Source organism: Oncorhynchus mykiss, chromosome 15, assembly GCF_013265735.2.
Source record: "Oncorhynchus mykiss isolate Arlee chromosome 15, USDA_OmykA_1.1, whole genome shotgun sequence".
NCBI lineage: Eukaryota > Metazoa > Chordata > Actinopteri > Salmoniformes > Salmonidae > Oncorhynchus > Oncorhynchus mykiss.
Genome location: NC_048579.1, coordinates 36,758,795 through 36,769,531, shown reverse-complemented (window position 1 = coordinate 36,769,531; position 10,737 = coordinate 36,758,795).

The window sequence follows — 10,737 nt, the reverse complement described above, 5'->3', positions numbered from 1 at the left end:
CCCCCATGAACTGTAAATCAGTCATTTTTCCCCAAAAAAATCAAAGGAAAAAAAAATTGCACTAAAACACAACTTGGATGGAGGGACGTATTGGGGTGCGTAGAGACAGACAGTGGCCGCAATAGTTAGCTTTGTTGGAGCTAAAAAAGAACGGTCGGACCTAGAGTTCCGAAACTTTAGAAACCTGTTCTAGACCTCCGGGCCATGGTGCGTGGCGAGTTACGTGGCTCTAGACGGTTCTCGGACCGAGAAACAGCCTCGTACATTTGGAATAACTTCAATTCATTTTTGCATCACGAAAATGACGACGTTTAGAAAAGTCTCAGAGACGCAAGACTAGGTGCATTGCGAACGTCTCGGCCCATATAGACAGACCCCAACGTTTCTGTCCGATAGCTCATTCAAGGACCCCGTAGCAAGTCATGGAAAATAGTGGATTTTCAGCACCAATTAGGGTTTTTCTCGGACACCAAATGACCTATCGAGCCGAAACTCGGGATTCGGGGTCGCCTCACATAGGACTTCACATAATGTCCGAACTGGACCCGCAGCTAGAACGTAACTATGTGTTTTACCTTTTTATTATGTTTTCAACTGAAGGCGCTGTGAATTATGGGCCTGCTCTGACATATGTGATAGTTGGCTACTAAATGAGTAGGAAAAAGTGGGTTTGGTGTCAATTGATATGCATTTGGTGTCATAATGACATCTAATTGACTGATGGACACTGACTTGCTAGTTGACTTTTGTACATTTGCAATATGTTTAAACGGAGAGGGACCATCACCAAAATGGCATTCTGAAATCAACACAAAAAATGGCATCACCATAGTCTCCAGACTGTTCTGAGTTCAACGAGCTATCCCGCTTGACCGTAGCTCGCTCGGTCTAGGCGCAGCGACCATTACAATAGTAGGCCCAAAATGAAGCCTGCACCACAATGTCATTTGCTTTTGGGTGACAGTGAGAGAACCGTTAGAGTGAGAAGAAAAATTCCACCACATGAATGTTCCTAAGGTCCTCCCGATCTGAACAAGCCTAACCTTGACCGTGTGGCATTAACCCTTCACAGTAAAACAGTGTTTTTTGATCTCACAGATTACAGTGTCATCTCTCCCCATAGGAATACATTGCCTGCACCCCTAATTTAAACCTGAGGCCTATGTGGGTTATGAATGCCGTATGAACCTGTCTTCGGTACCAGTCCATCAGGCCACTATGAGGTCTACCTGTGTTGATTCTAAGCTTCCTGGACCAACCGGAAGTGGTTAAAATGCCCCTAAAAGTGTTTACCCATACATTGCATGCAGTTTGATAGACATAGTGCATTCAACCCTGTGTAGATCAGTCAATTCTTAACGTAAGGACTTAAAACTCAGGATTCTGTAACAGCATACCCCAATGAGGATATGTGTTGATTTATAACTTCCTGTGCCAACCGGAAGTGCCATAATTGGTGTCTCAGGGGCTGTTTCGAAGGGTTAAAAAAGTCTGATCTTTCCAAAACTTCATATGTGTGATTAGGCAACCCCCATGAACTGTAAATCAGTCATTTTTCCCAAAAAAAATCAAAGGAAAAAAAAATTGCACTAAAACACAACTTGGATGGAGGGACGTATTGGGGTGCGTAGAGACAGACAGTGGCTCCAATAGTTAGCTTTGTTGGAGCTAAAAAAGAACCGTCGGACCTAGAGTTCCGAAACTTTAGAAACCTGTTCTAGACCTCCCGTAGATGGTGCGTGGTGAGTTACGTGGCTCTAGAAGGTTCTCGGACCGAGAAACAGCCTCGTACATTTGAAATAACTTCAATTCATTTTTGCATCACGAAAATGACGACATTTAGAAATGTCCCAGAGTCGCAAGACTAGGTGCATTGCGAACGTCTCGGCCCATATAGACAGACCCCAACGTTTCTGTCCGATATCTCATTCAAGGACCCCGTAGCAAGTCATGGAAAATAGTGGATTTTCAGCACCAATTAGGGTTTTTCTCGGACACCAAATGACCTATCGAGCCGAAACTTGGGATTCGGGGTCGCCTCAGCTAGGCCAACACATAACATAAGAAATGGACCCGCAGCTAGAACGTAACTACGTGTTTTATGGTTTTTTTATGGTTTGTACCGAAAGCGTTGTGAATTTTGGGCCAGCTCTGAAGTATGTAATAGTTGGCTACTAAACGAGTTGGAAAAAGTGGGTTTGGTGTCAGTTTGTATCAGTTTGGTGGTCAGAATGAAATCTAATTGACTGATGGACTCTTGTCCACTTGACTCTTGTACATTTGCAATATGATTCTATAGTGAAAAAACATCACCAAAAGCGACATTCTGAAATCAACCCAAACGAGCGATTGAGATGACCCAGAATCACTGCAAAGCCATCCCGAGTTCATCGGGCCAGTCAATTTCACATTCCTGCAGGATTTTTATAGCATGACAAATTCGTGATGGTACCTGCCCATTAAAACATATTGCAAATGCACAGTGACTTTGAAAAAGTAAGAAACAAAAAAAAATACATCTAAAATTTTTTGAGCATGACAAATTCGTGATGGTACCTGCCCATTAAAACATATTCCAAATGCACAGTGACTTTGAAAAAGTAAGAAACAAAAAAAAATACATCTAAAATTTTTTGAGCATGACAAATTCGTGATGGTACCTGCCCATTGAAACATATTGCAAATGCACAGTGACTTTGAAAAAGTAAGGAAACATAAACAAATTCGATAAACAAATTCGTGATGGTACCTGCCCATTAAAACATATTCCAAATGCACAGTGACTTTGAAAAAGTAAGGAAACATAAACAAATTCGATAAACAAATTCGTGATGGTACCTGCCCATTAAAACATATTCCAAATGCACAGTGACTTTGAAAAAGTAAGGAAACAAAAAAAAATACATCTAAAAAATTTTGAGCATGACAAATTCGTGATGGTACCTGCCCATTGAAACATATTGCAAATGCACAGTGACTTTGAAAAAGTAAGGAAACATAAACAAATTCGATAAACAAATTCGTGATGGTACCTGCCCATTGAAACATATTGCAAATGCACAGTGACTTTGAAAAAGTAAGGAAACATAAACAAATTCGATAAACAAATTCGTGATGGTACCTGCCCATTAAAACATATTCCAAATGCACAGTGACTTTGAAAAAGTAAGGAAACAAAAAAAAATACATCTAAAAAATTTTGAGCATGACAAATTCGTGATGGTACCTGCCCATTGAAACATATTGCAAATGCACAGTGACTTTGAAAAAGTAAGGAAACATAAACAAATTCGATGAACAAATTCGTGATGGTACCTGCCCATTAAAACATATTCCAAATGCACAGTGACTTTGAAAAAGTAAGGAAACATAAACAAATTCGATGAACAAATTCGTGATGGTACCTGCCCATTAAAACATATTCCAAATGCACAGTGACTTTGAAAAAGTAAGAAACAAAAAAAAATACATCTAAAAAATTTTGAGCATGACAAATTCGTGATGGTACCTGCCCATTGAAACATATTGCAAATGCACAGTGACTTTGAAAAAGTAAGGAAACATAAACAAATTCGATAAACAAATTCGTGATGGTACCTGCCCATTGAAACATATTGCAAATGCACAGTGACTTTGAAAAAGTAAGGAAACATAAACAAATTCGATAAACAAATTCGTGATGGTACCTGCCCATTAAAACATATTCCAAATGCACAGTGACTTTGAAAAAGTAAGAAAACAAAAAAAAATACATCTAAAAAATTTTGAGCATGACAAATTCGTGATGGTACCTGCCCATTGAAACATATTGCAAATGCACAGTGACTTTGAAAAAGTAAGGAAACATAAACAAATTCGATAAACAAATTCGTGATGGTACCTGCCCATTAAAACATATTCCAAATGCACAGTGACTTTGAAAAAGTAAGAAACAAAAAAAAATACATCTAAAAAATTTTGAGCATGACAAATTCGTGATGGTACCTGCCCATTGAAACATATTGCAAATGCACAGTGACTTTGAAAAAGTAAGGAAACATAAACAAATTCGATAAACAAATTCGTGATGGTACCTGCCCATTGAAACATATTGCAAATGCACAGTGACTTTGAAAAAGTAAGGAAACATAAACAAATTCGATAAAAAAATTCGTGATGGTACCTGCCCATTAAAACATATTCCAAATGCACAGTGACTTTGAAAAAGTAAGAAACAAAAAAGAAATACATCTAAAAAATTTTGAGCATGACAAATTCGTGATGGTACCTGCCCATTGAAACATATTGCAAATGCACAGTGACTTTGAAAAAGTAAGGAAACATAAACAAATTCGATAAACAAATTTGTGATGGTACCTGCCCATTAAAACATATTCCAAATGCACAGTGACTTTGAAAAAGTAAGAAACAAAAAAAAATACATCTAAAAAATTTTGAGCATGACAAATTCGTGATGGTACCTGCCCATTGAAACATATTGCAAATGCACAGTGACTTTGAAAAAGTAAGGAAACATAAACAAATTCGATAAACAAATTCGTGATGGTACCTGCCCATTAAAACATATTCCAAATGCACAGTGACTTTGAAAAAGTAAGAAAACAAAAAAAAATACATCTAAAAAATTTTGAGCATGACAAATTCGTGATGGTACCTGCCCATTGAAACATATTGCAAATGCACAGTGACTTTGAAAAAGTAAGGAAACATAAACAAATTCGATAAACAAATTCGTGATGGTACCTGCCCATTGAAACATATTGCAAATGCACAGTGACTTTGAAAAAGTAAGGAAACATAAACAAATTCGATAAACAAATTCGTGATGGTACCTGCCCATTAAAACATATTCCAAATGCACAGTGACTTTGAAAAAGTAAGAAACAAAAAAAAAATACATCTAAAAAATTTTGAGCATGACAAATTCGTGATGGTACCTGCCCGTTGAAACATATTGCAAATGCACAGTGACTTTGAAAAAGTAAGGAAACATAAACAAATTCGATAAACAAATTCGTGATGGTACCTGCCCATTAAAACATATTCCAAATGCACAGTGACTTTGAAAAAGTAAGAAACAAAAAAAAATACATCTAAAAAATTTTGAGCATGACAAATTCGTGATGGTACCTGCCCATTGAAACATATTGCAAATGCACAGTGACTTTGAAAAAGTAAAGAAACATAAACAAATTCGATAAACAAATTCGTGATGGTACCTGCCCATTAAAACATATTCCAAATGCACAGTGACTTTGAAAAAGTAAGAAACAAAAAAAAATACATCTAAAAAATTTTGAGCATGACAAATTCGTGATGGTACCTGCCCATTGAAACATATTGCAAATGCACAGTGACTTTGAAAAAGTAAGGAAACATAAACAAATTCGATAAACAAATTCGTGATGGTACCTGCCCATTAAAACATATTCCAAATGCACAGTGACTTTGAAAAAGTAAGAAACAAAAAAAAATACATCTAAAAAATTTTGAGCATGACAAATTCGTGATGGTACCTGCCCATTGAAACATATTGCAAATGCACAGTGACTTTGAAAAAGTAAGGAAACATAAACAAATTCGATAAACAAATTCGTGATGGTACCTGCCCATTAAAACATATTCCAAATGCACAGTGACTTTGAAAAAGTAAGAAACAAAAAAAAATACATCTAAAAAATTTTGAGCATGACAAATTCGTGATGGTACCTGCCCATTGAAACATATTGCAAATGCACAGTGACTTTGAAAAAGTAAGGAAACATAAACAAATTCGATAAACAAATTCGTGATGGTACCTGCCCATTAAAACATATTCCAAATGCACAGTGACTTTGAAAAAGTAAGAAAAAAATAAAAAATACATCTAAAAAATTTTGAGCATGACAAATTCGTGATGGTACCTGCCCATTGAAACATATTGCAAATGCACAGTGACTTTGAAAAAGTAAGGAAACATAAACAAATTCGATAAACAAATTCGTGATGGTACCTGCCCATTGAAACATATTGCAAATGCACAGTGACTTTGAAAAAGTAAGGAAACATAAACAAATTCGATAAACAAATTCGTGATGGTACCTGCCCATTAAAACATATTCCAAATGCACAGTGACTTTGAAAAAGTAAGAAACAAAAAAAAAAATACATCTAAAAAATTTTGAGCATGACAAATTCGTGATGGTACCTGCCCGTTGAAACATATTGCAAATGCACAGTGACTTTGAAAAAGTAAGGAAACATAAACAAATTCGATAAACAAATTCGTGATGGTACCTGCCCATTAAAACATATTCCAAATGCACAGTGACTTTGAAAAAGTAAGAAACAAAAAAAAATACATCTAAAAAATTTTGAGCATGACAAATTCGTGATGGTACCTGCCCATTGAAACATATTGCAAATGCACAGTGACTTTGAAAAAGTAAAGAAACATAAACAAATTCGATAAACAAATTCGTGATGGTACCTGCCCATTAAAACATATTCCAAATGCACAGTGACTTTGAAAAAGTAAGAAACAAAAAAAAATACATCTAAAAAATTTTGAGCATGACAAATTCGTGATGGTACCTGCCCATTGAAACATATTGCAAATGCACAGTGACTTTGAAAAAGTAAGGAAACATAAACAAATTCGATAAACAAATTCGTGATGGTACCTGCCCATTAAAACATATTCCAAATGCACAGTGACTTTGAAAAAGTAAGAAACAAAAAAAAATACATCTAAAAAATTTTGAGCATGACAAATTCGTGATGGTACCTGCCCATTGAAACATATTGCAAATGCACAGTGACTTTGAAAAAGTAAGGAAACATAAACAAATTCGATAAACAAATTCGTGATGGTACCTGCCCATTAAAACATATTCCAAATGCACAGTGACTTTGAAAAAGTAAGGAAACAAAAAAAATACATCTAAAATTTTTTGAGCATGACAAATTCGTGATGGTACCTGCCCATTGAAACATATTGCAAATGCACAGTGACTTTGAAAAAGTAAGGAAACATAAACAAATTCGATAAACAAATTCGTGATGGTACCTGCCCATTAAAACATATTCCAAATGCACAGTGACTTTGAAAAAGTAAGAAACAAAAAAAAATACATCTAAAAAATTTTGAGCATGACAAATTCGTGATGGTACCTGCCCATTGAAACATATTGCAAATGCACAGTGACTTTGAAAAAGTAAGGAAACATAAACAAATTCGATAAACAAATTCGTGATGGTACCTGCCCATTGAAACATATTGCAAATGCACAGTGACTTTGAAAAAGTAAGGAAACATAAACAAATTCGATAAACAAATTCGTGATGGTACCTGCCCATTAAAACATATTCCAAATGCACAGTGACTTTGAAAAAGTAAGGAAACAAAAAAAAATACATCTAAAAAATTTTGAGCATGACAAATTCGTGATGGTACCTGCCCATTGAAACATATTGCAAATGCACAGTGACTTTGAAAAAGTAAGGAAACATAAACAAATTCGATAAACAAATTCGTGATGGTACCTGCCCATTAAAACATATTCCAAATGCACAGTGACTTTGAAAAAGTAAGAAACAAAAAAAAATACATCTAAAAAATTTTGAGCATGACAAATTCGTGATGGTACCTGCCCATTGAAACATATTGCAAATGCACAGTGACTTTGAAAAAGTAAGGAAACATAAACAAAAAAACATCCCAAAAAATGTTGGGTAACCAGCTGCATATTTTAGATCACAAGCTTGAATTTTGAGCATGACAAATTCGTGATGGTACCTGCCCATTAAAACATATTGCAAATGCACAGTGACTTTGAAAAAGTAAGGAAACATAAACAAAAAAACATCCCAAAAATTTTTTTTTGGGTTACCAGTTGCATATTTTAGATCACCAGGTGCACATTTCAGGTCACCAGGTGCACATTTCAGATCACCAGGTGCACGGAGGAAAATATTTACTTTTGACTTTGACTTTTGACTTCCTATGACATCATATTGCAAATGGAGAAAACATATGCCTTATGCACAAGTAAAACAAAAAGAAATATGTAATACAAGTTGACCAAGGTATAGTTTGAGCAAAGTAAAGTTTGAATTTTGAGCATGACAAATTCGTGATGGTATCTGCCCATTAAAACATATTGCAAATGCACAGTGACTTTGAAAAAGTAAGGAAACATAAACAAAAAAAATCAAAAAAATTTTGTTGCACATTTTAGATCATCAGTTGCACGGAGGAAAATATTTACTTTTGACTTTGACTTTTGACTTCCTATGACATCATATTGCAAATGGAGAAAACATATGCCTTATGCACAAGTAAAAAAAATATGATAATAAAGCATGACTAAAGTATGTTGATAAAGTTCTTATACATGTGTTATTGACACAAAAATCGAAAGAATTTTGAAAAAAGGTCCAGAAAGCACTTTAAGGATGTATGAAGTTTTTTACCAAATTTTGACATTTTTGACTTTTGACTTTTGACTTCCTATGAAATCATATTCCAAATGGAGAAAACATATGCCTTATGCACAAGTAAAAAAATATATATATATATGATAATAAAGTATGACTAAAGTATGTTGATAAAGTTCTTATACATGTGTAATTGACACAAAAATCGAAAGAATTTTGAAAAAAGGTCCAGAAAGCACTTTTTTAAGGATGTGTGAAGTTTTTTACCAAATTTTGACATTTTTGACTTTTGACTTCCTATGAAATCATATTGCAAATGGACAAAACATATGCCTTATGCGCATGTACTTAAAAAAATATATATATATGATGACAAAAGTATACTCATACAGTTCTTACACATGTGTAATTGACAAAAAACTCGAAAGAATTTCGAAAAAAGGTCCAGAAAGCACTTTTTTAAGGGTTTTTAAGTTTTTTTTAAAAAATGTCATTTTTCAAAATTTGGCTTTTGGATGTTGACTTGGGTGCCATTTGCAATATGAAATGCCCCGGTGGAACGCACACGCCCCCTATTGGAATTTTGAAGTGTTACAATTGGCAATTGCCATATGGCATTTGCAATATACTTTGCATGAATCAACGCCAAATTGGGTGGTATTGACCATCGTGTATATGGTTTGTCCAATGCCAATATACCGCCATTTGTTTTTGTCCAAATCAGGGGGGTATTCCCTTACATCGTGTAACACCGAGAGATAATTGGTTGGGAAAGCTTAACGAGTTCGTGGTCCCATGGGATATCGGTTACCGCTAAGGAGTACTGTCTGCATTGATAGCGGTGCTTGCTGTGGATGTTGTGAGGAAACCTGCAAGGAACTGCCTTTCTTCGCTGAAGGAATATCTACAAGTAGTGAGTAATCACAACGTGAGGTGCTTCTGGACTTTGTGTGTCGTCGGTTTTTTAAGCTCCAACGGGTTATTAAACTTGAAATAATTTAGACATGGGTTGTGCACGACTCACTGGGGTTTATAATCTTTATTTATTTTTGATGTTGTGCTATGAAAATGTAATACACATATTGAACCTTATGTATGTTTCCTTGGTGGAGTAATTTACTGTTTCAATTTAATTGAATGTATGGGATGGCCTATCCTGATACAATAACAGAAACCTATAATAATTTCATCTGAAGTTAATACCCTGTTGTCATCACCCTAGACAGTTTACAATAGGAATTCTTATTGGAGATGTCCTTCCCACATAACATCCCATGCTGTTGAGAGACTCTACATAAGTTAATAATGTGAGAGTCATATTCGAGCCTGGTGAGAGTTCTTGGCCTAACCACAGGGGTTACTTGGAAAGACTCATGAGACCATAGCCCTACTGGTAAAATGCACATGAGGGGGTACTTTAGCTGTACCGTCCGGGCAGAGCAAAATTCAGTTGGTGGTACAGTAACCAAAAAAGTTGGGAACCACTGGTATAGCAGCCTATGCGCACGGTTAACGATCTATCTGCCTGCCCAGATCCTCACTCTCCCTCGCCTGCTCCCTTTATGAAAAACGCGAGTGTGCGTTTCTCTTCGGTCTGTTGCGTGTTGAATAGCTCAGCATACTCATTGATAGCCCTTACTTTAGTGAACTTGCACGAGACATTGCAAGCCAAGAAATTGCACAATACATCATTTCAATACCCTATTGTTTTGTTTTGCACACTTCGTACAAAATAATACAATGCAGTACTAGTACTTTAGCTATAACAGGCATGTTCACATATCGCCAACCAGGATCAATCTGCCATGACCTAACCATTTGGGTGGTCGAAACCAATCATAGCACAGTATGATATGGCGGTAAAATGCGTCCAATTTACAATTCCGTATGTTTACAGATATGAATAGTACATCCCCCTTTTAAAACAAAATAAATGTTTACATATTCTAAGGGTGTCTTTTGAATACATGCTCTGTAGTTTGATCTCAAGGTAGGTAACCATTTATATTGCATACTACACCAACAGACTCAAACAATAATCCAACATACTGTTACTTTTCAAACAAGGGATTCTCAGCAACTCCGCTTTCACTGTAGAAATAACATCTTAACATTTCAAACCACTACAATACCAAAGCATTTCAAGTGAACTTTCAATAACAAGTTTACAGTCTGGAACTCTTTTAGGGCAGCGATCCGCCTACACCCTTTGACATTTCACAGGTCTAGGACAGCTCTGGGCTTGACCTCTCTTCCTGACCTTGTGCGATATGATGCTGAGCATGCTTCTGTCAGTCAACAGTTCTTGTGGTGTTGCAG